At 40.6% G+C, this 27,870-nt stretch overlaps 1 long non-coding RNA gene across 1 annotated transcript; it reads left to right on the top strand.

Moving 5' to 3' along the window:
• The first annotated feature begins 3,538 nt into the window (after positions 1-3,538).
• Positions 3,539-16,041, top strand: LOC129480331 (uncharacterized). Its single transcript, XR_008656995.1, has 6 exons — positions 3,539-3,706; positions 11,051-11,222; positions 11,757-11,871; positions 13,759-13,908; positions 14,036-14,198; positions 15,626-16,041. It is a non-coding gene; the product is annotated as an uncharacterized lncRNA (long non-coding RNA).
• Positions 16,042-27,870: the final 11,829 nt, after the last annotated feature.

The raw sequence follows: 27,870 nt of genomic DNA, 5'->3' as shown, positions 1-27,870 counted from the left end.
GACAAAAATGGAGTTGTCTAGTCCAGTTTACAGAAAAAACTATTTTTAAGATCAAAATACTTTGATTTCTTGTCTAATAAGAACTTACGTTTTCTTCCTATGCTTTGGGCCTGGTGGAATTGTCAAAGCCTTCCCCAAAAGCTGCTCCCCAATACAACCTCCAGGCGCACGTGCCAGTCCAGCCTTTTCTATTCTACAGTTTCTAAGATTTCTACAATTTTCCTAGGTTCTATCTCTGACCCTTCTTGAAGAAGTCTTCCTTTATTTATTTTAATTTTAATTTAATTTAATTTTATTTTTGAGATAAGATCTTGCTCTGTTGCCTGGGCTAGAGTGCAGCTCACTGTAGCCTCAACCTCCCAGGCTCAAGTGATCCTTCTACCTCAGCCTCTCAAGTAGCTGGGACCACAGGCATGCACCACCAATCTGGGCTAATTTTTTTATTTTTTATTTTTTGTATAGACGGGGTCTCCCTATGTTGCTCAGGCTGGAATTGAACTCCTGGGCTCAAGTGATCCTCTCACCTTGGCCTCCTAAAGTACTGGGATTACAGGCATGAGGCCACCGCACCCAGCCTTCCTTTATTTGATACACAAAATTCCTCCCCAGGGACATCAAGCTGTCTTGCAAAACTGGTTTCTTCATTTTTCTTCTGGAGATTTCAATAGCCCTGGGTCCCTGGAAATCAAATTCTTACATCATTCACTCGTTTATTTTGTCATTCATCAAATAGCTCTAACACCTTATGTACTCAACACAAAGTAAGTGTACAATAACCACTTACTGAATGATTAATAAATCATTTAAATCAACACCATCTCTCAAATCAACACTCAAATAATATATCACCGTAAACTGTGAACAGTGTTATGAAAGAAAAGTATTTAAAAAAAGGACAACATTAACAGCAATAGAGGAAGTGGCATTTGACGTGGGAACTGCAGGGGGAGTAGGAGTTAACTAGGTACAGGGATGGTGATATATTCCAGGCAGAGAGAAGAGCATTGACTCACTTTTCTTGGTCCTGTGCCTTTTTCCAAGTCACAGTCAATGGCCAGCTGGAAAGGCTTTTCCTTTCAAGAGGCCCTATTTCGTCCTCCTCTTTTCTAAGGTGGACTCTGTTCCTCCTTCCACCATCATCCCGATGGCCTCAGTGGCAGGCATCGTCTTTTCTGGAATTGTCTCTTCTTCATCAGCCCCTCCAATGACCCCAAGAGGCTCCCCATCGCACTAGCTTCAGACATTCACGCACTTGCTCACTAAGGGGCACATCCCACTCCTTGCCTATTTGCATACCCTGAGCCCAGTTACTCACACAACCTTTAATAGTTACTGCTTCTATATACATCTCCAGATTCTCATTGATAGCTCATCCCTCAAGCGACTTTAAAGAAATGGGACGTACATGAAGCTTTATGATGCAAGATGTCTTAAAAAGATGACAGAAACAACAGAACTAGAAAAAATAGAATGCCCACTCCTTATGGGATCATTTGTGAGCTAGGCAAATTCTTATAATACAAATTGACCTGGTGTTTTCCTGAACAAATTAAGTAGAAAGTAAGCCAGACACCAAGAAAAAAAAAAAAAAAAAAACCCTGGTGGCCAATGTTAGAACTCATTTGTTGTAGCGAATACTGCTACCTTTAATCATATTAAAGTAGTTGCTGCTGCCTCCTCATATAAGTGTTGGCATTGTAAAACAGTACTTACAAACTACTCTACAATAAAGCATAGAGATGTCTATGTTTTAAACGTCCTCCTTCATCATTCAGATCAGAAAAGGGATATGACTTTGAATAGAGGAAATATGTGAGTGACATTAAGTGTGGTATAAGCCTATTTCATGTTCCAGCTCTGGCATGGGGCTGGGTAAAGCATCAATTCTGGTAAATGCCAGCCAAATTTGCTGTCAATAATAAGATAAATCCATGACAGGATAAGAATTGCTGTCTACTACAGAAAACTGCTTCTTGTTAGCGACATTACTTTGCTGCTCTATGACCTCTTTCTAGGGGTGATGAATAATATGACAAGCTTTTTGTGTGTGTGTCCAATAAAATATATAGCTTCTTGGAGCAAAATGAAACTGGGCATTGAAGCTATGTACAGTACCTAGATTGATATTTTCTTAGCTATTAACTTGAATTAATCCTGATATGATACTATTTTCATTTGAAAAAAAAGGTGCAGATGATTGCTTTTTGGAGACCTAATTCTGAGTCTCTGAGGTATTTTTCAATTCACCCAGTCTACCTATTTCTGAATTATAAGTTTACCATTAAATACAGTCACCAATGATTGTTTAATCACCTCTTGCCTGAGGAGTGTATGGTTTAAATTCCATAGATCTTTGGTTTCAAAATTGCAAACCAAACAAGAGCCAATGTGAGTAGTTATTGAAGGAAGATTCCATTAAGTATTCTCTGAACATTAATATAAAATGACAACAGCAAGAGAACAACTGTTAAGGAGTATCTGTGGGCATAAGGGAATTATTGGTCAAATTGAAAAGAAAATCTGTAAAGCCTCTCCCATTAAAAAAAAAAAAGACCAGGAAAAAGTTTTTCTTCTTTTTACATTGAATGATTAAGGGGAACACTTCACAGAATTCAAGAGGAAATGAATCCAGGGATTGAGAGCAGCTGGCTGTGACAGTTAACCAGAGAGAGGAAATCCAAATGATGTGTTTTCAGGACTTGCACCTTGCAGAGCGCTGCAATCTATGCCAGAGAGAGGCTGGAAAGGCCTGTAGACTGAGTTCTGGGAATCAAAACCCAAACCAGCTGTGCCAAGGGGCTGGATGACCAGGTTTCCACCAACAAAAACATGGTTGCCAAGTTCAGATTAACTTTCTTAAAGAAAAAAGCAGCAAGAAGTTGATCATCGTACACATGACCCAGCCAAGGCAGGGACTAATAAAGCGCTCTGCTGGACTCTAATTCTATAGTATTCTCACTGTATGGCTACCACTGGCAGCAGACTTACTCATGGGGTTAGGAGCCTCTGTATCCTTTTTCTCCACAACCCTACTCATATTCCCACCACAAACCAGGAGTACCCACTTTGAATAAAACCTTACATAGATAAGCAGAGAAAAGGAAACAGAAAGTATGCTGATGATTGGCAGTCTCCTAAAGTACCTTCCTCTAGGTCAAAGCTTTCTATTAAGTTGGTGCAAAAGTAATTGTGCTTTTTGCCATTTAAAGTAATGGCAAAACCGCAATTACTTTTGCACCAACCTAATAGTTCATCTTCCAAGCTGAAATCATCAGGAGTTTCATTTTTTCCCTTTAACACTTTAAGGTGTTAAAGGTTGTCATCCTCCTTAGTCAAAATGACCAATTCAGTTGTCTGGACAGGCCAGCAAAAGTGCCTCCTGGCTATAACGCCTCCATATGGTGAAGCTTTAGAGTGTCTACCACAACCACAGCCTCTTCTGAAAGATCCTTTGCATAGGTCAGCATGTTGGCATTGTGTGATGTCACAACCACAGTCAGTGCTGATTGGACCTGTGCTGGGTGTTTGTTAGCTATCTAGAAGTTGTCCAGGGGTCCCTGAGGGAGGCCAGCACAAGAGCTCAGCCGTAAAAGGACATTGGACAGGTGTGAAGAGTCCAATCAGAAACTCTTTTTGAGAGATTGAACACAAAGCATTCAGAGAGTCAGCAGGCTGCAGAGGCCAAGACACACACACGAAGAAGGCAGTAAGCAAAAACTGGGTGGTAGGAGAAGCTATGAGTAAACAGAAACCTGGAGATAAATAGAAGAGATTAAAAATAGTTATTCCATCATAGTAGTAACAGGAGCAGAAACAGAAGCCAAGAGAGGGTAGAGAATTAGTCCTAGCGAAGAAAAAATGAGTGCAGATAAGCAGAATGGAAGACTGGAATCAGGAGCACAGCCAGCTGCTAGAGTCAGTAGATGTTATTATGAAACTTTTCACTATGTCCCAAATAGCCATAATATTTAATTCTCTGGTGGCTTAGCTTGAGTTATTTTCATTTTTTCTGAGTTTTCCTACTTTCCTGTGTAATCTTACAACAAGCCCTGTTAACTGAGATAATGGATTATTCTTTATTCTTTGCATCCTCTAAGAACCTAAGCAACTTCTCAGGTCACCTTGTAAATGGGTCAGAGCAACACATTTGAATGTAAAATACTGTCTACAAAATCCAAAGATCCCCAGAGTGTATCATTTTAATAGGTAGGGGCTACAACACGTACCAATCTGGCATTCCCTTTGAAGAAGATATTCCAATATCCTGGGATTATCAGATTCTTGGAAACTTTATTGAAGGGGTAGGCTCCTTCTTGTACTTTTATAGGATATATCTCCTTCCCTCTTATAGACATGTATCTTACCATGGCATTGAGAGTAGCTCTTAATTTCTGCTCTTCAACTCCTGTCAGCATGAGGTCATCAATTTAGTGTATCTATGATCCATTGATGTTTTATGGGATGATGGGATGTTCAAGGCACTTATCTCCCGTATTGTGGTGTAAAGCCTGAGATTTAATATAACTCTGAGACAAAATAATAAAAGTATTCTGCTGTTCCTACCGGGTGAAAGCAAACTTGACTGTTTTCTCTGCTTAATGTGATATAGCAGGCGTCAGCAAAGTAGAGTCTGAAGGTAAAATCCGCCTTGCTGCCTTTTATAATTTTTATTAATAGACTTGCATTTTTAGAGTAGTTTTATATTTACAGAAAAATTGAGCAGACAGCATGGTGAGTTCCCAATATACCCATAATTTCTCCTGTTATTAACATCTTACATTAATATGGTACATTTGTTACAATTAACATATATTGATATACTATTACTAAATAATCTTTTTTACATTCAATGTTCTACTGGCAAGGCTGAGAATTCAACAGATCAAAGCAAAATTCAGAATTAACCATTGCATTTGGTTTGCAGCTATTTTGGCCCTGCTGCAAGAGATTATTTTAGAATAGTTATATATGATTCCTTTTTTTTCATAACTGTGCCTTGGGCTGAGAATTTAGTGATTTGAGTTTGTTATTTTCTCTATTTAAACCTCTCCTGATTGTTCGTATTAACCATACCACCTCATAGTCCTTGTGTGACCCTTTCCATCCATTCTGTTTGGACTTCCTTAATTTTGACCTAATGTCCTTTTTCTGTTCCAGGATGCCATCCAGGATATCACATTACATTTATTTGTCACATTTCCTTAGGCTACTTTGACTATGAAATTTTCTCAGATTTTCCTTGTTTTTGATGACCTTGGCAGTTTTCTTTTTGTTTTTGTTTTTGTTTTTGAGATAGGGTTTTACTGTGTTGCCTAGTCTGATCTGGAACTCCTGGGCTCAAGTGTTCCACTTGCCTCAGATTCCCAAGGAGCTGGGAATACAGGAGCTCACCACTGCACCAAGTTCACCTTGGCAGTTTTGAGTAGTGGTCAGGTATATTGCACAATCTTCCTCTATTGGAGTTTTTCTGATGATTTTCTCACAATTCAAATGGTGTTGTGGATTTTTGGGAAAAGATCACAAATTTAAAGTGCCCTTTTCATCACATCATATCAAGAGTACATATTACCAACATGATGTATGACTATTGATACTGACCTCAGACACCTGGCTGAAATAGTGCATGTCAGATTTCTCCACTGTAAAGTTACTTTTTTCTGCCTCTCCTTACTGTATTCTTGGGAGAGAAGTCACTATGCACAGCCCACACTTGAGTGGGGAGTTATGCTCTCCCTCCTTTAAGACAGAGTATCTATGTGTTATATTTGGAATTCTTCTGCATGAGAGATTGTCTCTTCTTCTCACTTGTTAGTTTATTAAATCATGTATTTGTATCAGTATGGAATCTTGGATATTTACTTTATACTTTGAGCCATAATCCAATGCTACTTTATTTTATTGCTCAAATTGTCTCAGCTTTGGCCATTAAGAGCTCTTTTGGTTGGCTCCTGTGCCCCTTTGACATACCCCTATCGATGTGTGTGTGTGTTTTTGTTGGTGATGGATTTTTCTTAGCTTTTTTGTTTTGTTTTGCTTTTTGTTATTTGTGAGCACATCCTTACTTTTTGGTATAATTAGATGCTCCGGGCTCATGTGGTGTATTTCTCACCCCAGTCCTCGAATCAGTCATTTCTCCAAGGATCCCTAGTTCCTTTGATTGAAGAATGATATTAGAAACCAGGATCTGAGAACTGGATGTGCTTGTTGCTACTGGGGCACTTACCGACCATTTTGTAAATAAAATTTAATTAGAACACAGCCACGTCCATTTGTTTATGCATGGTCTATGGCTCTCATATTGCAATGGCAGAGTTGGGTAGATATGACAGATTCCTTATGGTCTGCAGAGCCTGTCATTACACTCTCTGGCCTCATACAAAAAAAAAGTCTGCCAATCCTTGGGATAGAAAAAAAAATAAACAAAAGTAGTGACTGCACATATAGGCTCTAATGATTTTCTTTAGTAAGGAGACTTCATCAGGAGTAGAAGCTGCAGTTACAGTCATCAGCTGATTAAGTTTACAATAATCCACTCTGCTAAGATCCATTCATGTCCTGCCCTAGTCAAATCAGAAAGCTATATGGGGATACAAAGCTACTATATGCTTCCAACACTTAATTTATCACTAATCTTTGCAGTTTCCTCATGAATTTTAGATTGCTTTGATTAATTTTTTGGGAAGAACCTAGTGAAAGCCCTGGAATATCACTGCCCCCCTCCCAAGATCGAGATAAATTCTTCTCCATTTAAATGTATGTTCTCACCCTCCTTGACCTAGCACCCCATAATCCATTACCCAATCATATTCCACAGTTATTTTTGCTAACATAAAGTAGGAAAAATTATTCTTTTTTTTTAGAAAGCCTTTTCCTTTGATATTTCACTTTGTAACTGCCCCCCCACCACAATACACACAGGCATGTTGGCATTTTAATTATGGCACTGTGGAAAATGAAGGATGTTGGGAATGTGGAAGTAAAGAACTGACATGTCCTTGTAGAGTAAGTCCTCAGAGAGGTTCTTACAGGGTTTTCAAATAAGACAAGAACAGCCTCTTCACAGTTGATGCTCATCAGGACATAGACAGACTTTTTCCACTTTATGCTGTTAAAATTCACTAGAATTTGCAAAGACTAGCTTCTTTGTAGGGATTCAGGAACTGTGACCTATGGACATATGTTCCTCTGTGACCCTCAGAGGGGCAGCAGCAATTGGAGGATCAAAACCTTACGAGGCCTCTGAATCCTTCCATATATCCCCATTTCAGTGGTCAGGGTTCCACATTTTTATGTTCAATGTTCTACTGACAAGCCTGAGAATTCAACAGATCAAAGCAAAATTCAGAATTAACCATTGCATTTGGTTTGCAGCTATTTTGGCCCTGCTGCAAGAGATTATTTTAGCATAGTTATATATGATTCCCTTTTTTTCTAACTGTGCTTTGGGCTGAGAATTTAGTGATTTGAGTTTGTTATTTTCTTTATTTAAGCTACTCCTGACTGTGAGTATTAATTACTTCACCCCATAGCCTCCTTGTGTGACTCTTTCACCTATGCTACTCAGTGGCAGTGGCTACTCAGACTCCTAAAATGTCATTGTCTTACCCCTGCATGTCATAGACTAACAAATTCTCATTCTTAAATACTACTACTGAAATTTTACTGCCCTCATCAACCAACTTTCCCAACAATTACTCCCAGAATCCCTCCTTCTCCCCCTTCCCTGAGATGCTAGAATCACTCCTGGTTCTTATATCTGAACTAGTCAGGAATATTAGACATAAATTGGCTGTTTTCATTAGGTTATACTAAACCTAGAATAGGCTTGTGGCTTTCAAAAGAGACCCCCAAATACAGTGGCTTAACCAATACAGGCTTATTTCTCTCTCACATAACAACCCACAAGAATACAGACCCACAAACATAGGAAGGTGGTTCTGCTACATAAAATCATCCGGAGAGCCTTGTTCCATCTTTCTAGGTGCCCTGTCATCTCCTCAAATGTTGCTCTTATTCACTGAAGCAAGCTGACTCCCCAATACCATGTACATACTGAACCCAGAAGAGGGGAGAAAAGGAGGAAGGAGTGTGCAAAGGAGTTCCTTTTGAAGAAGTGACATGGAGGTTAGACACATCACTTCTGCTCACATTTCCCTGATGAGAATTTAGTCACATGGCCATGCCTGGCCACAAGGAAGGTTGGAAAATTTAGTCTCTAAAATTAGAAGAATTATTTCCCCTTTTCCTTTTAGTAACAGAGCCTCCTGTTTTCACCAAACCTAATAATGATCAGCCACACTGACTCTGATTGAGTTAAGTAGAAAAGAAGTTTATTAAAAGATGACCAAGGAGCTCACAGAAACACCAGGAAATTTTGAGAAGGTTCAGAAAACAGGTAGAAGAAGAAAGACTCTAGGTATCTAGAACTCAAGTATAAATCATGCCACAAGAACATGAGCGATGGGCACTGCTGCTGATAGCACTAGACACCGGACATCAGAGCTTGCACTCGCCACCAGCATAAGAAACCAGTGAATGTTACTTTATAGGGCAAAGGGGACTTTGCACATGTAATCTTGGAAGAGTATCCCAGATTACTTAGAGCCCAGTGTAACCACAAGCGTCCTTATAAGAGGGATGCAGGTGATCAGAGGGAGAAGTAGGAGAGGTGATGACAGAAGCAGAGATTGAAGTGATGCAGCCACAGGCCAAGGAATGCTGGCAGTTACTAGGAGCTGAAAAGGGCAGGCCCCAGCTCTCCTGAAGCTCTCAGAAGAACCAATCCTGTCAGTTCCTTGATTTTAGCACTAAGACTCATGTCAGACTTCTGACCTCCAGAATTGTAAGATAATAGATTTGTGTTCCTCACCACAATCAAACTAATTAACATTTCCATCACCTCACATAGTTACCATTCTTTTTTATTTTTTATTTTTATTTCTTGGTATGGTAGACACTTGGGATCTACCCTCTTAGCAAATTACAGATATACAATACAACATAATCATTGTGTTGTTTTCAGCTTCAAAAGGTCAGGTAATCTGTTGCAGCAGCAATAGAAAAATGAACACAGCAGCTTTTGCCTGGAGACTCTCCATTGGCCAAGCCAAGATTGTCTCAGAATTCCGCTGCAGTCTGAGGCTCTTCCCACCATTCTTTGTTTCTCTTTATCCTTTTACAGTTGTTAGACCTGTCTCCCAATCTAATGGTTCTCTCCACCAACTCCCACTCCCTTTATCTTTATCCCCCAGAGCCATTTTCCCTAATGAATTTCTTTCCCTAATAAACCTCGAATCCCATCTTGGCATCTGCTTCTTGGATGTTCTCAACTAAATAATGCTACCAATCCTACTCTCTCTCCTGCCCCAGGAAACTGGAGGCTTTGGCTGCCTTCTACTCCACCACCCCACCCCTCAGAATAGACTCTCTACCACTCCTCTTCATCGGTTCACTAGCTTCCAATGCAAAGTCCTGGGGAGGCGCCTGACTGGCCAAGCCTAGGTCACATGCCCCCTCTCCAGGGCAGGAGGCTGGAAAAACAAGTCTCTGGCCTATTTGACCTCCATAGTGGAGGTCTCTAACCCTCATGGAGACTCATACAATGAGGACATCCCTAAACATAAAAAGTGGGTTCATGTGCTGCCAGGTACCCCCAATGTCTATGGCAATATCCCTCCTTCAAATAATGTGAATCCCATCCTGTGTGAACAAGAAACATGTAGTCTTCTTTCACAAGAACTTCTGAAGATTTGTCAGGGAATGCTTACACCAGCCCTGTGCTTCCTCTTGTCATCTCCCGACCTTATCTCTCTGTTAATAAGTTGCCCTCTGTGGACACCAGCTCCTCTCTTTATTCCAACAACATGGCTGACGCCAGCCATAGAGAGTGACAAAACTTTACTGAGGGTTTGAGAATAACATGAGGAGTCATACCACATGCCTTAGTCCATTTTGCGTTATCAAGAAATGCCTGAGGCTGGGTAACTTACAGAGAAAAAAGATTTATTTGGCTTACTATTCTGATGGGCTGGAAGGTTCAAGATTAGGCATCTGCCATTAGGACCTCGGGCTGCTTCCATGCACGGCATGAGAGGAAGGAAGGTGGTGTATGCAGAGATCATATGGAAAGGAAGCAAGAGAGAGGTGAGGGTGCCGGGCTCTTTGTAACAACCAGCTGGATCGGGAACTAATGAGATGAGAACTCACTCACCCCTGAGGGAGAGTATTAATCAGTTCATATGGGATCTTCCCCCATGACCCAAAGCCCTTTCATAAAGTCCCACCTCCAACACTGGGATCAAATTTCAACATGAAGTTTTTTGGGGTACAAACATCCAAACCACAGTGCCACCAAAAGGGAAATAGAAAATTCTGTATCATTGCTCCTAAAGCAGATTGGTCATAACCCCATAGAAGGAATTCCTCGCAATTAAACTCTGCTCTTAATCTCCTGCCTGCCACTGTGGTGCTAAAGTCCATTTCTCCTCCTCTCCATGAGCCCCCTGTTTTATCACCACTCTGCCCATCTCCACTCTTCCCTGGCCTGCTTCCTTCCTGAGGAAGCCATAAAATATATTAGAGAAAAAAAATCTCTGATGAGCAGCTTAGCTTTGCTCCATCTTAATCTGTTTCTTCCAGAATAGAAGCATGGCCCTATCTTTGTTTAACTAAAGAGCTTATATCGGTGTTTTTCCAATCAAAAGGATAGTCTCCCTGAAAATGAATTCTGCCTCAATCTCTAGAATCAGAGGTGCAAATTCTAGGTAGATTTAAAAATAGCAGTGTCCCTAGGATGGTTAATTTTAGGTGCCAACTTGACTGGATTAAGGAATACTTAGAGAACTAGTAAAGCATTCTTTCTGGGTTTGTCTGTGAGATAGTTTCCAGAGGAGACTGGCGTGTGTGTCAGTAAACTGAGTGGGGAAGACCTGTCCTCAATGTGGGGGCATCATCCAAATGGCTGAGGGCACAGACAAGAACAAAGGCAACAACAGCACATACACAAAAAGAGATTTTTTTTTTCTCTCTCTCTCTCTCTCTCCTGGAGCAGGGACTCTTCTCCTCCTGCCATTGGACTCCAGGCTCTATGACCTTCAAACTCCAGGACTTACACCCGCCGCCCCTGGGCACTCAGGACTTCTGCCGCAGACTGACAGTTGCAGGACAGTGCAGCATTTTATTTTAAAAATACCCCACAACGTAGGTGGCCGGTCCCACTGCAGGTGCGGTTTTAAGTCTTCGGATTTGACCTTCTAGTCCAAGGTCATTACAGCTGCAGGCAGAGGCTCCCGCGGGGAAAAGAGCATTTCCTGGGACGCTGGCACTAAATGAAGGGCCCACTCTCCGGTTCAGTCCTCGCCTCCTTCCCGACACATAAAGTTCAAGAGCCGTGGTCCTGAGTGCACAGGAACAGCCCCATCAGCCTTCTCCCTCTGGGCAAGCCAGGAGCAGCGGTGCAAGGCTCCGTTTCTTCTTCTCTGGCTCCTGGACCTCAGCCACCTCTGCTCAGGCACAGGCCAGCTGCCCAAGCATCCTCCTCTGGCAACCAGCTCTGACCACAGCCCTGGTCTGCTCTCGGGGCCGGGCCCATGCCCCTCTTCTTCCTCCTCTTCCTCCCAAGGCCTGGGCTCGGGTCCCTTTTCTCACCTTTCCCTTTCTTGCGTTGCAGCCGTAATTTGGGAAAACCCTTCTTGATCTTCCTCTCTCGCCTCCTTTCAAACACATGCTTGCAGGCTTTTTCCGGATCTCATCCTCAGGGCAAATACGCTTCTTTGATTCTGAGGTCTTTGAACTTGCCCTGAAGCCACGCTACCCGCATCCCAGGGTCTCCAGCTTGCAGATGGACTGTGGTGGGACTTCTCAGCCACCAAGGTCGTGTGAGCCAATTCCCCTAATACATCCCCTCTCATCTATCTATATCTGTAGAGATACCAGTATCAGTATAGATATAGCTCCTATTGGTTCTGTCTCCCCAGACAGCCCTCACGAACATAGTTCCTGAACCCACCTTACACTGCTCCACCCCACACCCAGACAAACGCACGCATAGAGGTAGGCAGGTAAATACATAGATCAATAGATTTATATAAATTGTGAGCATCACGCCTGAAGAGAACTCCTTATTTCCACATTGTGTTGCCACAGCACTCCTACTTCCCACATCTGCCTCCAAATTGGCATTCTTCCTTCCATGTCTGCTCATAGGTCAGGCGACCCACCATGCAGCCACACTCCTTGCCGAGGACCACAGTTTCACAGACACTGTGCCTTCCAGCCACCCCGCTGCCCTGCCGCAGCCATGGGAATGTGGCGTTTCAGGAGTCTTCGTGGTGTTCCTCATGCTGACTCTGCTGGGCTCCAGCCATCTCACTGGATCCAGTAGCTTGGGAGTTTGGGCTCATAAGGATTTGAGCTCTGCTAACATCCCTGACAGGAAAAGAGCAGAGTAGCTTTTAGGGACAAACCATTCCAAGGAGAAGGATCACTGCACAAGGACCCTCTGACTCTCTCTCCGGAATCTCCCCTCTCTCTTTACAGTGCTCTAAATTCTGTCCTCATCACCCCTGCAGTGTCTCTTCCCCGTTTCCCCTCTACCATAGACATAGACAAAGCATCACCCAAAAAGGGAGAGGGAACTACGACTCGGAATTCTTTAGAGGTGAGTGGAGTTAAGAACCTGACCTGGATTCTTCTCTTTTACAAAGCAAAACTAACTAAATACATGAAAATTTAAATTTATTTTCCTTTCTTCCTTGGTCCAGTGAAGACTGGACTCTTCAAAGTGGACTTTGGTAAAAACAAAAGAAAAAGTTTAAAAAATTAAATTCTAAAGGCTAAATTTACACTGTAGAGATTTTTAATAACTGAATTCTGGTAACAAGTTGGTTGACTCAAGTTAAGATTCTTTTCCTTCCACTTCTGCTTCCTTATTGTTGTTTTTGGTTTTATGTTTGCATTTGTACTGTCACACACAGGATTTCTCCTCCTTTCATTTATTTCCACCAGTAGACCTGCGCCAATACAAAAATGTGCCCTGTTAATAACAATAGCTGCTGTTTGTTGATTATTTACCACATCCAGGTACTTCATTTAAGAATGCTATACTAGCTAATTAAAATAATCACAGAAAAATATCACTAGGTAACTTTGGTTACTATTTTCTACGTGCTAGCTTTTATTCTCGTTTCATCCTTACCATCATGCTAGGAGGATAGGTATTATTTTCACCATTTTAGAGATGAGAAAAGTGAAGTAAATACTATTAATTTCATTTAGAAGATAAGTGGATGAGGCTTAATCACACAGTTATTAAGTGGCAAAGACCGGATTTGAATCAAGTTATCTGATTTTTAAAATTCACCTTGTTTTAAAGCGTTCTACTTCACCTAAGAAGTTAATACATCTCACAACCAGATTACTCCTTCTTTTCAATTAGACTGTGTCTGTATCTGGGATCAGTTGCAAAGCAGAAGTATAATGTGACTAAGGCCACTGCTGGGTTAGGATACCTCCATCCAAGGTCAGGTTCTTCACTTACCTCTGAAGACTTACAATTAGTTTTTTCCTCTCCCATTTTTTGGGTAGCCTTTTCTATTCTTTTCTATGGAAAAATTTGTAACTTACCAGAACAGTTCACAATATGACAACATTGTAGTGGCGACATCATGGAGACAGAAGGAGGAAGAATGGCAACCCTTGGACTCCTGGGGATGTGGAAGCTCCTTGACCACACGTGGTACCTCTCTTCCCTGATCCCAGATTGAGAGCTGTACTAGCCTGGCATGCAGACAGCAGCTTTAGAATCAGATCTGCCTTCTGGTGGCTTCCCACCTAGGAGCCATGGGACCTTTGTGAAGTCGCCAATTGTGCTGTGGATGCTTCATTTGTGAAGGAGAACAGGACTGCCTTGTAAGTTGCAATATGCATTAGAAATAGCAAATAAAGAGTACTTAACTCATAGGAGGCCTGTGATAAATGGGAGCTTTTATCATAGACTGCCTTTCTTGCTCCTGTTTTGCTTCGTCTTTATGTTTAGGTGAAATTACAGATGGTGCTAATAAAACATATCAATAATTTGAATTTCACTTTTGTGGATGCTTTAAATGTCATAGTCATTAGAAGGTGGATCTGGCTGATTGTACTTTAAATTTTCAGTTTGGGCTGGAGCTTTGTATTATAACAGGAGGATACTGGACAAGGTGAGTTGCCGATAGCCTCCCCCCACCCGCCAACAGACATATCATTAGATGGAATGTAATGGACTTTGGCCAGTTGTTCTCCACCCCAGCTCTGACTTAGTGGCTCTAGCAAGAATGGACAAATGAGCCTAAATACAGAGCTTGTTGTGCTACTTTTGGCTTTCCTTGTCATTATTTCTTCCCCTAAATTCAACAAATCATTACTTCCTCTTTTATTATGTTTTAGTATGAGTGATTTAATACCACAGATATTCAGAATAAGCCTGTGGGAGACACTGGATTATGAGGTGATCATACATTGTTTCTTTAATTCTCAGAACAACACAATAAGATAGGGATCCTGTCCCAGAGATGACTACATTGAAGTTCAGAGAGTTTAAGTAACTTGCCCAAAGTCACATCGCTAGTGAATAGCAAAACCAGGATTCAAGCCTAGGCCTGCCTATCTTCAAAGTTTATGGAAGGAATTAAAACATTTCTTAGTCTAATTTTCTCGGAGTTTTGTTTTGCTTTGTTTTGTTTTGTTTGGCTTACTTTCTTCATCAACCTGCTTCAAGTCTAAGTGAAGCTTTCACCTCTGCCTGGAAGTCTTCCCCGTCCCTGTAGGCTAAGTCAGGTGGCCTTCTCCCAGCCCCCAGAGCATCCAGCATAGAAGCTGATCACAGCACTTACCACCCAGTGAAAACTGTGGGCACAGTCCTGTCAGCCCCTTCCTCCTAGACTGTGCACCCTTGGGCAGCATTCTTTGCTTCCACAACACTTGCTACTTAGCAGGGGCTCAGGGCAAATGTGTGGACTTGAACTGCCAAATTGAAGCCATAGGTCAATATTAGAACTAAACACTAGTGCTAAAGTGAAAACTTTAAGATGCAGATAGACCAGTAATCTCCAAATATGTTTGCTGAGGAGTGTGTGTGTGTGTGTGTGTGTGTGTGAGAGAAGAGACTGTGTACCACTGGCTTTTTCTCTCCTATCATATTTTCACTCCTGATATGACTAGGCCTATGGAGTGTTCATTTTTCTCCCTGAACATTAGACATCTCTCTGCTGCCTTTAAATAAAATTCCTCCTTTTACCTCTCCTCTTCTTTATTTCCTTTGCCTCAGACAAGATATGAGCCCTTACCTCACCATAATTAACCTCACAATGGGCTACTGTTTGTTTCATATTAGAGACCACAAGACCGATTAGATAATAGTCCAATATTTTTGGACTATAATTTCCAATATTATTCCAATATTGCTGGAATATTATTCCAATATTGTGTAATATTTTCCCAATATTATTATTGGAAAATAATAGCATAGCTATTATTTAGAATATTTACCATGTGCCAGAGACCGTTTCAAGCACTTTACTTACATTAACTCATTTAATCTTCACAACAACTTTATGAGATTGATACTATTAGTATCAACATTTTACAGATGAGGAAACTGAGGTACAGATGGAAAACATAACTTGTTCAAGTTCACACAGCAATTAAGTGGTCAAGTCCAAGAGCAAAACCAGGCAGGCTGGCTCCAGAGCTCACGATAGCCCACCACTGCTTTCCACCATCACTACGGAATCAAGTCCATGAGGATACTCACCTTATGTCAGTTGCCTAAGTTGGAAATTATAGAATCTTCAAATTGGAAGGGACCTTATCATCCAAGATTTCAACTTTCTACTCACTGCAAAATCCCTTCTGGAACTTTCCAGATTGATGAATTTTCATCAGCTCTGCTTGAGTACTCCCAGTGACTTGGAAAAAAACACTGTAATATGCATATGAAATATAAACTGTTTGTGGATAAATTATTGCATAATAAAAACATGCCTAATGGCTACACTCTCCTAATATGTTCATTTGGTAATTATTTTTTATTTGCAAAGTTGTTTTGATAGAACTGTTTCTTTTAAAAAAGTTTCAGTATAATTTGTCTTGAGATACATTTTCCTTTTATATCTCCTTATTAATGGACTTATTTTCAAGGAGGAAGTTACAGCAAAGGTAAAAGAAAAACCTCATTTTCTCATGTTGCTGTTTGGGGGTAAAAAATAAAGGCTAACAGTGGGTAAGTGATCTTTTTAATATTTTTAGTTAATTTCCCACACATACTTTTAAAAGTTACTATGGTACTGTTTTCTCCTACTATTAAAAAATCTGTTTGAAATGAACTACTGGAAAAGTTAGGACATCATAAATCTTGTTAAAAAGAACAATTTATTTGATATTTAATCCCTAATTAAGATGAAAATATCAATTGCAGCTGTTCGTTAGGTATGTTCTTAATTTGTGTTTGGGCCACAGCAGGGGAAGAAAACCCAGAATTTCATAATTTTAAAGAGATTTCTAAATGCTCTGTTACACAAAACTTGCAAGTATGGCATTGTGGGAGACAACAGCAGTGTCATAGCTGACATTTGGGTTCTGGAGTCAGACTGACTGGGTTTAAAGCCCTTCAGTCCCCATCTTGACACAATGTTAAAAACATTCAATGTTTTTAGTACAATGCCTAGCACTTTAGATGCCCATTGAAATACTGATATTATTTTTCCTTGTCCACTGAGATCTGTTTTGAAGTATAGGCAAAGCTTGGGACTGAGAATAAAGAATCAGCATCAAAGTCTTAGAGTTCATCGTTTTAAAACTGTTTTCTCCAATTTATCCAAAAATAAAATTGAAGGAGTAAGATAGCCCGTCGTTAACATATCAAAGCACCAATAGACAGATTAGAGACTAAGAAGGTACATGAGCACTACAGGCTAAGATGTGGCCAGAACGCATGTCAGATAAGAAGGGATACCCAGAAATCCAATCTTGGAGGCATCAGGTGAGCAGGAGCCGAAGGATTTCCCAAGCCAAAGGAACCTTCAATTAAGCAAGCTCTTTACAAGTCCTTCCTTGTGAGGAAGGTTCGGCCCTGGGCCAGGCTTCCAAGGACCTCCATTTTAGTCCTGGGTCTGCCTTGGGTCACATTTCGGGCAGGCCATTTAAATTCTCTGAGCCTCAGTAACATTTTTTTTCCTGCCTACCTTAGGGTTATTGAGACACTGTGTGGGAAAGGCCATTGAAACAAAGTTTCAGAGCACTATCTATAAAATACCACATTTTATCACTAATAATCCCATCTTCTAATATAATTACAGACTTCCCAGGATTTAGCAACCAGGGCCTGGAAGGCAGACAAAGGTAACTGGCCCCATGTGATAAAAACAGGCACAAACTTTCTTTTCTTACCTCAAAAGCCTAGCTTAGGGCTGGACACTCAGCAAATGCTAACAAAGTGCCACGCATTGGTTTGAAAGGGTTCACTTCAACCTTGCCTTCTTCAGGAAGCACTTACACAGAGCACTTTTCAGTGGGTAACAATGTGACGTCGAATGCTCAGTTTAAAACCTCCTTCCAAATAAAAAATAAAAGGGAATTCGTCCTAGAAATGGCTAGAATGACAGAATGAAAACAGAGCAGTATCTACCTGGGCTTTAGTGCCAGGAAGTGACAGTCGTTGGCTGTGTGTTCAATTACATGGCCGAAGTTAATAGGTAATCAAATATTATGCAGTAATAGATTAGTTGCCTTTCCTTGTTGCTAATTATCTAAAATATCTCTATATTGCATATTTAAACATAAAAATTTCCCTAAGGTGGAATGATACACTATGCCATTTTTAGTGATCAAATGTGGCATTTTCTGCATCTTAATGAAACCATTATTTTTGTTCAGCTCAGTGATTTTATTAATTAAAAGAATGTCAGGAGAGTGGCAGCATGGTCACAGAGTTCTCAGAGAGTCATAGCATTATAGAGCCATGAAGTACCTGACCAAACCCAGCCAGGGACTCTCAGTTTACCTGTAATTCTCCACCTGGAAGTCAAAAAGCTGGGTTCTGATATCATCAGTACTATATGACCCTGGGCAAGTCATTCAAACTTTCTTTGACTGAGTTTATTCTTCAAACAAGGGATCTGTAATGCAATGATACTTTAAATTAAGCTTATCATGTTGATATATGTTTATATATTGTTACACTAATAATGATGTGTTCCAGCAAAGTACGGTTTTCTTTCTCTTTTTGACAACAAACACAGGGACTAGCTGTATTTGAATTCTCAGTTATTGAGAAAAAACATGGCTTTTCTTAATAGGCTGTAAATAACCTGAGGGTGGGGCTTGGGGTTAATTACTTTGTGTCCCCCATGGTGCCTTTAACATACTACTAGAAAGAAATAGAATTTCATTGTTGCATGTTTCAATGTATTTTGGACCAAAACATCCTGCTCTGAAACATCATTAGGGGAAAAAAAATCCTAGCATAATGTGGGCCTCCATTTAAATGAATGTTAATTGTGTTGCCCAATACCAATTTATTAACCTTTATGAGCATACAACTGTGTGTGCACAAACACAGTTCATATATAGTTCTTGAAAAAAGCATTTGGGGTTTTCTACCACATGATGCTTTCAGTCAGTACCTCCTATCATTAATTTGTGTTCAGAGCAGTAGTTCCCAGAGCTACCCCTTCAGCAACATGTATGTTGGCATGGATTTTGAAATGGATGATGTAAATACAGCCATTCAGAATAATCTGGACATCCTATTTTATGATTTGGAATGCCCAGAATGTCCAAGACATGACATACATTACAATTTCTCAGAAAAGTCACACCTGAGAAAGGTAAACACTCAACGTAGACACTTAGACTTTCCAGGCATCTTAGCTACAGGACCGATGGTGTCAGTATTTTGAGTCCTGTGTTTCCATAGGAGCATTTTTTTTTTTTTGAGATGGAGTTTTGCTCTGTTGCCCAGGCTGGAGTGCAGTGGCAAGATCTCGGCTCACTGCAACCTCTGCCTCTTGGGTTCAAGCCATTCTCCTGCCTCAGCCTCCCGAGTAGCTGGGACTACAGGTGCTCACCACCATGCCACGCTAATTTTTGTATTTTTAGTATAGTAAAGACAGGGTTTCACCATGCTGGCCAGGTTGGTCTCAAACTCCTGGCCTTGTGATCCACCCACCTCGGCCTCCAAAGTGCTGGGATTACAAGCATGAGCCACCATGCCCGGCCCATAGGGGCTATTTTAAAGGTTTAGTTGAGGGTCCAACTCACAGGTCCACCCACTACTCCAGGAGTGTGTCGCTCCCTGCACTGGTGACAACACAGGAAGCCCATGATGTGCAAGCTTCACAACACGTGTGGTTCATTTTCCTCCCCTAATGACTCAAGAAGAGAGTTTTAGAATTCAGGCTGAGTCTCAGTAATTCAATTGTAGAAAAAGCAGGCAAAGCTGTAGTTCTGTCGTAATTAGTTTCATATGTGAATGTATTAATTGTTTCATTAAGAAATGTATTAGGTAAATTGAACGCGAATGTGGTGGATAAGGACAACAAAAGAATTCCCTTGAAGGTTCATGGTTGTTCCATGTGTAAGCCCGGGAGCGTCTTCATTAAGGCAGGCAGTTTGGGGCCACCCGATCATGACCATGGATCTACGTGCTGGAACTTGAAAGTATGTCCACGCTCAAGATTTCTGTCTCTTCCGAAGCAAGCAAGGACTGGTTTTGCATGCCCTGCCCATGCACATCTTTATGAAAATGTAATCTTTTCACTCACTTTCTGAACTCCACAAAAGAGTCAGCTTTCTCCTGTTGGTAATGAAACCAGCTGTTGAAATACTTCAATTGGATTGCAGTTGCTTCTCCTGTGAGCTGCATGGCCATCTCTTCTTTTGTTTCAAAAACTTGGCTGGCGCTTTCAGCAACCACTGTGAAGTTGGTAAATATCTAAATGACTTCTTCATTTTCTGACCCTTGAACAGAGAAGTAGAAGATTTTCTGTGTTCATAACTAGCATGTCTGGATTGTGTAATTTCATCTTTGCAAATATATCACCAATTCAAGAAACAGCTTTAGCTTGTTTGGTTTTTGAATAGTGTTGACCATTATTTCCTAAAGAAAAATCACCCAAGCCTTCCCTGAAATGTTAGTATTATGCTAACTGAGGCACTGGCTAAAAAAGAAGTGTGTGTATGGAGTAGGGGGTGGGTGCGGATGGAGACAGGGTAGGAGGGGCTCCCTGCTTTTATAAATCCGGTAAGCCTGCCTTTGACAATCTTTCATGTTGGCTTTATTCTTCCCTTTGGGAATTTTCCAAAGTCACTTTTGGCCTTTGCTTATTTTAAAGGAAGCAGAGAAACAGCCACAAGAGGAGGAGAGGAAGATAGTTGCCTACAAATTGACTAATGTGTTTTCTCTCTCTCTCTCTGTTACACAACAGATATACAACAGTGCTTCCCCTGCATTGGATGGTAGAGATCAGAGTTTCTAAATTACAAAAAAAAAAAAGCCAAAACTGGTACATTTTAGAGACAAAGAATAAGCATAGGTGGGAAAATGTCTGCAGGCATAGGCAGCCTTGGGCAGGTCTGATCTGACCCATTCTAATCAGTTATTGGGAAGAGATTAATTATTAAGGCAGGAGAGGAGATAGTCACCTCCACCCCCAAATCCTGAGGGCGCCATGTAGCCCAGGCCATCCTAAATGGTAGGTCACTGACTTTCAAGAATGCCTGGGTAAAGCACATTACAAGAAGTGCCATCCTATTTGAGCAATACATACGCTAAAGCTGGGCTGTGTGCCAGGCCAAGGGGACCTGCCTGTTGGTGGTGAGGATGATTTCCATGAGGGGGTGGTGTGTGGACCAGCACCCAGGAGGAGGCAGTCCCCCTGGTTTTCAGCGTGAGAGAAAGATAATCCTAACTCCATCGGTGGCCCTCACTTGTAGTGCTATATGAGCCAGGCCCTGTGCTGAATTTTTCACAGTGATTATTTTTAATAATCCTTACACATGGAGAACTATTATTATTCTCTTGAGAAAATTGAGGCCCAGGGAGATAAATCCACTTACTCAGGGTGCATGATGAGTTGGCAGAGTAAAATTCAAATCCATGTTTTTCTCACCAGAAGACCCTTGCTCTTATCCCCCACATCTTACGGTTGTTGACACCACTTGTGGTTGGTACCTGAGCTTATTCACTTCCCGTGGCCTTGTTCCTCCATTCCTTTATTTCTCTGTTGGCTGTTTCTTTCTTTCTCTCTCTCTCTTTCTTTCTTTCTTTCTTGATGGAGTCTCACTCTGTCGCCCAGACTGGGGTGCAGTGGCACAATCTCGGCTCACTGCAAGCTCCACCTCCCGGGTTCACGCCATTCTCCTGCCTCAGCCTCCCAAGTAGCTGGGACTACAGGGGCCAGCCACCACGCCCGGCTAATTTTTTGTATTTTTTAGTAGAGACGGGGTTTCACCCTGTTACCCAGGATAGTCTCCATCTCCTGACGTCGTTATCCGTCCACCTCTGCCTCCCAAAGTGCTGGGATTACAGGCATGAGCCACCGCGCCTGGCCTGTTGCCTATTTCTTAAATCTTCCATCCTGGGGGATGGGAGGTGGAGCAAATGAAAAGGAGCTACTACCATCTCCACCCCCAACCCCCTCACCTCCACCCACCCCGACCGCCATTTACATTTCTATTTCATTTTCACACACATGTCCATTTAAGTATTCATTGCCCCCAAGCAAGAATATTTCAATGTCAAGACCTGCCACAGCATAAGGACTTTGCCCACAGCACTACATTTAGAAATGATCATGCAAATTAATCAAGTGGCCCAAAGCCTTGATTGTGTAGACAACTTCAGTGGAAAATGCTCCATTCTGATCTCAATCCCCGTCTTTCTAAACTCACTGATGAGTCTTCACAAAGTATCCTACTCAATCATCTCTTTGACAGTCCAGATGGAACAGATAAGGGAGAGACTCTTTTCAAGATAATTCTTAAAAATATACGCAGAATAATATGGGGAATAGGCACTCTTCTGTATTGCTCTCAAGTAGGCAGGATGGAAGGATCTCTCTAGCAATTTGATGATATATTTTAAAACTCTGAGTAATATTTACGTTCTCTGATCAAATGATACTGCATGTAGAAATTTATCCTAAGTCAATAATCATAGGCATGTGCAAATATTTGCATGCACAGAAATGTTCATCATGGAATTGGATTATAATAGTGAAAAATTGGGACCGAAGTGTCAGTGATAGGCGCTTGGCTCAGTAAATGATGACTCATCCATACATTATAATATTATACAGTTATAAAAAGGGTTTCATAAGGAATATTTAATGATTTGAAGAAACGATACTGAAATATTAAGCAAATATTTCAAGAAAGTTTTGTTCATAACGGCATTCACTAGTCACATGTGGTTATTTAAATTTTAATTGATTATAATTTAATAAAATTAAATATTTAGTTTCTCAGTGACAGAAGGCACATTTCAAGTACTCAATAGTTATATTGGACAGTGCAGATGTATAACATTTCCATCATTTGCAGAATTGTGGGCACTAAATAGAATATCATTTCATTTTTTCCAATATATGTATACACATAGAAAAATATTAGAAGAAAATATGCCAAATAATGATGATCTTTAGTTGGTGAGATTGGATGAGAGGTAGGCAAACTTTTTCTATAAAGGGACTAATAGTATTTTGCTTTATTTTATTTTATTTATGTGTTTTGAGACAAAGTCTTGCTCTGTCACCCAAGCTGGAACACAGTAGCATGATCACAGCTTACTTCAGCCTTAACCTCCCAGGCTCAAGAAATCCTCCTCCCTCAGCCTCCTGAGTTGCTGGGAACACAGGCATGTACCACCACACCCAGCTAGTTTATTTTTATTTTTATTTTTATTGTAGAAACAGGAGTCTCACTGTGTTGCCCAGGATGGTTTCAAACTGCTGGGCTCAAAAGATCCTCCCATTTCGGCCTCCCTAAGTGCTGGGATGACAGGCATGAGCCATAGCACCCAGGCCATAGTAAGTATTTTAGACTTTGTGAGCCATGCAGTCTGTGTCACAGCTACTTCATCTGCCACTTCAGCAAGAAAGTAGCCATGGGTAGCACATAAGTGAATGGGCGCGATTGCATTCCAATAAAACCTTAAAGATAAAGATAGGTTGTGAGCTGAATTTGGCCCACAGGCCATAATTTGCTGACCTTCCAGATTAGATAATTAAGAGTAAGGTTTTTTCTGTGTACTTACTCATATTTAAATTTTAAAACTAAGTAATGTGTATCCTTTATTTTTAAAATAAAACTCAGCCTTTCTAAACACCAATTAACATTCAAACTAAGAGCCAAATTAAAAATGCAAGCCTATTTACAATAGCTGCAAAAAAATTAAATACCTAGGAATATATCCAACCAAGGAGGTGAAAGATCTCTACAAGAACTACAAAATACTGCTGAAAGAAATCACAGATAACACAAACAAATGGAAAAACATTCTATGCTCATGGATTGGAAGAATCAATATTGTTAAAATAGTCATACTGATCAAAGCACTTTACAGATTCAGTGCTATTCCTATCAATCTACCAATGTCATTTTTCACAGAACTAGAAAAAATATTTTAAAATTCATACGGAACCAAAAAGCCAAAATCACCAAAGCAATCCTAAGCAAAAAGGACAAAGTTGGAGGCATCACATTCCCAAACTTCAAACTGTGCTGTAAGTCTACAGTAACCAAAACAGCGTGATACTAGTACAAAAACAGACAAATAGAACAACGGAACAGAATAGAGAACCCAAAGATAAAGCTGCACATATACAACCGTCTGATCTTTGAACAAGTAGGGAAAAATAAGCAATGGGGAAAGGACTTTCTGTTCAATAAATGGTGATGGAATAACTGGCTAACCATATGAAGAAGAATGGAACCGCACTCTTAACCTTTCACCATATACAAAAATGAACTCAAGACGGATTAAACATTTAAATGTAAGACCTCAAATTACAAGAATCTTAGAAGAAAACCTAGGAAACACCACTCTGGACATGGGCCTTAGGGAAGAAATTTATGACTAAGTCCTCAAAAGCAATTGCAACCAACACAAAATTTGTCAAAATGGGACCTAATTAAAGAGCTTTTGCTCAGCAATAAAAACAATCGACAGAGTAAACAGATACAGAATGGGAGAAAATATTCACAAACTGTGCATCTGACAGGGGTCTAACATCCAGAATCTACAAGGAACTTAATTCAACAAGCAAAAAACAACTCCATTAAAAAATGAGCAAAAGACATAAACAGGCACTTCTCAAAAGAAGACATACAAACATATTTTAAAAATGCTCAACATCACTAATCATCAGGGAAATGCAAATCAAAACCACAAGGTTATACCATCTCACACCAGTCAGAATGGCTACTATTAAAAAATCAAAAAACAACAGATCCTGGTGAGACTGCAGAGGAAGGGGACCGCTTATGCACTGTTGGTGGGAATGTAAATTAGTTCACCCACTGTGGAAAACAGTTTGGAGATTTCTCAAAGAACTTAAAACAGAACTACCATTCAACCCAGTAATCCCATTACTGGTTATATATCCAAAAAAGAATAAATCATTCTACCAAAAGGACACATGCACTCATGTGTTCATTGCAACACTATTCATAACAACAGAGATGAAATCAGCCTGGATGTTCATCAGTGGTGGACTGGATAAAGAAAATGTGGTACATTTACACAATGAAATACTATGCAGCCATAAAAAAGAAAAAAAATCATGTCCTTTGAAGCAACATGGATGTAGCTGGAGGCCACTATCCTAAGTGAATTAATGCAGGAACAGAAAACTAAATACTGCATGTTCTCGCTTATATGTGGGACCTAAATATTGGATACTCATGGACATAAAGATGGCAACAATAGGCACTGGGGACTACTAGAATGGGGAGGGAGGTGGGCCAGGGTTGAAAAACTATTGGACAGTATGCTCAGTATCTGGGTGATGGCATCAACTGTAGTCCAAACCTCAGCATCATGCAGTATAGCCAGGTAAAACCTGCACATGTACCCCTTAATCTAAAATAAAAGTTGAAATTATAAAATAAAATAAAACTCACAGGAAAACTTATATATATATGTGTGTGTGTGTGTGTATATTCTTTATATATAATACATATATATATAAAATGTGTACATATATGCTTTGTATATTGTATATCTATCTATTTCCAGACCTGAAAGGTCTGGATGCAGATACATAGAATTTTTGCAAGGCAATGCTGAGCTATTAAGTTACTAAAACTCCCACACACACAGAAGTCCAGGTAGCTCCTTCTCAACCCTGCTGAGGATCTGTCTTGCTGCTCACACTTTCCACGTCCCACTGCACAAAGAGCACCAGCACTAATGTTCCGCAAGATGTTATTCCTCTTAGTTTACTAATTCAACTGCTTCAGAGCACAGTACCTGAGTGTTTGTCTCTGAGCTTGCCAAGACGGAAATGTACATCTTAGAAAATAATTCCTTGGAGAAGGCAACCTCTGCACCCTTCACCCCACATGTTGCCAGCAGGGTGTCCTGTGCAAGAGTCTTTTCGGGGTACATTTCATGATGATGTCTGACAGAGGCTCCAGTGAATCTGACTGTGCGGGGAGCTCTGGTGGGCACTGTGGTCAGCACACGGGTGAATGCAGGACTGCTGGTGTTCTGGAAGGACTTCTGGACTGACAGGCCTCTGATTGGTTCTGTATCCTGGTCTAAATTCTCACCTGAAGAAGGAGAGGCTTACATTCCACTCATTCCGTGGTTTTCAAACTGTGCTTCTTGAGTTCAGAGAGAAGAGGGGAAACAGCTGAATTTTAGGGTCCAGGCCCTCACTCTGCTTCAATCAGAGCAGTTCCCCACATATATCCACTCTAGATACTGACTTTCTGAGTTGGACTTTGACCAAATAAAGGGTTCTTCTGCTGCTGGAGCAATAAGGGTGGGGGAAAAGAGATGAGAAAAGAGGATTAAAAAACACTGGATAATTGTCACAAACTGGTAGGCTATAGCCATGTTTCATTTGTTCAAAATGGTGTTTTAAATTTTTTATAATTTGAAACCAAGGTTTAAAAACCAGATTTCATATCTAAAATTAGAAAAGAAACCAAAAACCAAAAAACAACCAACTGCATCTCTCTGGCTTCTCTTAAAAAGTCAGAAAATCTAGCCACATTCATCTCATAATCCCTCATGCTGGCCCTTTGCTTCTGCTGAGAAGCAGTCACTCCCTTCAGGAGGACTTGTACCCTTAGTGCACCCTCTCATGACAACTCCCTCTTGCACACCACCCAGACGCCCCCATTCATGCACATTTCCTGCCTTGGCTCTTGTAGGCATTTGGATTCAAGACCCTGAAGCTAGACAATTGCAAAGGCCCTTGCCTGTTCCCATAGCCTACTGGATTTCTGTTACATGCATGGCAATTAATACTAAAAATAAAGCTCCAATCCTTCCCTCAAAGTCACCGTAAGTTTATGAACATCTTAGCCACAAAAATCCTGCTCATGTTAAGTGCTGGGGTCAGGAGCTGATTTTCTCATGAACAAAGTACAGGAAGCCCCCAACCATACAAACAGGTTTTCCTTCCAAGAAGTGCCATGTGGAGCTGCAGGGGAACCACTGGAGTTATTCTCCAAATCTTTTTCTTCTTGTTGCTCCTTCCCCACTTCTGCCTGCAGGGTAAAATTGTACTTTTTGGCCCCCTTGAAGTAGTCCTGGACAGGGAGTTTGAGCAAAACTAACATGAGTCATTTCTGGATATTAGTATTTTATATGATCTGAAACCCTGGGCTCACATTTCCCTCTAGAACAGAGACTGCCAAAGTTTAAGATGGTGGCTGTACCATCGGAAATCCTACCCCTAAGTGACTGATGAACAGAGATCTTTACTAACTCATAATAGACATCTATTGTGAGCAAGAAATAAAACTGTGCTGTTTGAAGCCATTGAGGCTTAGAGTTATTTGTTACTACAGCGTAACTTAGTCTATCCTGACTACTTAGGTGTTCTGACTGAAAAATACCATTTTCAAGCCCGCAGACTCCATTTCATACCAGCCAAACTTGACCCTTCTTTCTTTGAAGTCCCTTTCCTTAAATCTAAGCATAACATTAGAATATCGTAAAGCATTACCTGCCATCATTTTCTCATCTCTTGGCATTGCTCTACACTTGAACTTTACCACCATTTCCCCTCTGTTATATAATAGACTGGAGGTCACATGTGTTTCCTACTTTGAATAATTAATCTCCACAGAATCTCAGTATTTCAGTTAGAACATTTATTTCTTTCATTTTAATATTTTATTATTTTTGTCCTAAATGTATGACCTTAACTGGTTGCCATGCATTTCATTTCTTCTTGCCTTAAATATTTTAAAAGTTTCAAAGCACAAATATTACTCATAGACGGCGTAACAAAAAATGCTTGGTTTTAGTTCTGTGTTATTTAATTATAACTGTGTGTCACTCAAGGGATTATTTTTCTTATCTTGATTTCTTTCTGCTTTGACTCTAGTCTTTGTCTTCCCTGGAATATTTTAATCCCTGGCATTTGGCCAGAGTTCCTGTTGCTGGAGGGTGGACTGCACAGCAGTAGGACCTCTGGGCCTCTCTCGACATTAGGGTACGAAGTCTTTTAAAAGTCCCAGAGTTGGTGTTTTTGCGCAGTCATGAAGCACAGGCTGAGGAAAATTTAAAAATTGAAAGTCATGTTTCCTTCATCTGTTACTACTGCACAGAGTATTAGAATAGGTCATTTTTTAATGATAGCAACTAACATATAT

This window comes from Symphalangus syndactylus, chromosome 4, assembly GCF_028878055.3.
Source record: "Symphalangus syndactylus isolate Jambi chromosome 4, NHGRI_mSymSyn1-v2.1_pri, whole genome shotgun sequence".
NCBI lineage: Eukaryota > Metazoa > Chordata > Mammalia > Primates > Hylobatidae > Symphalangus > Symphalangus syndactylus.
Note: the sequence above shows the minus strand (reverse complement) of the source record. Positions and strands in the feature narration are given on the sequence as shown.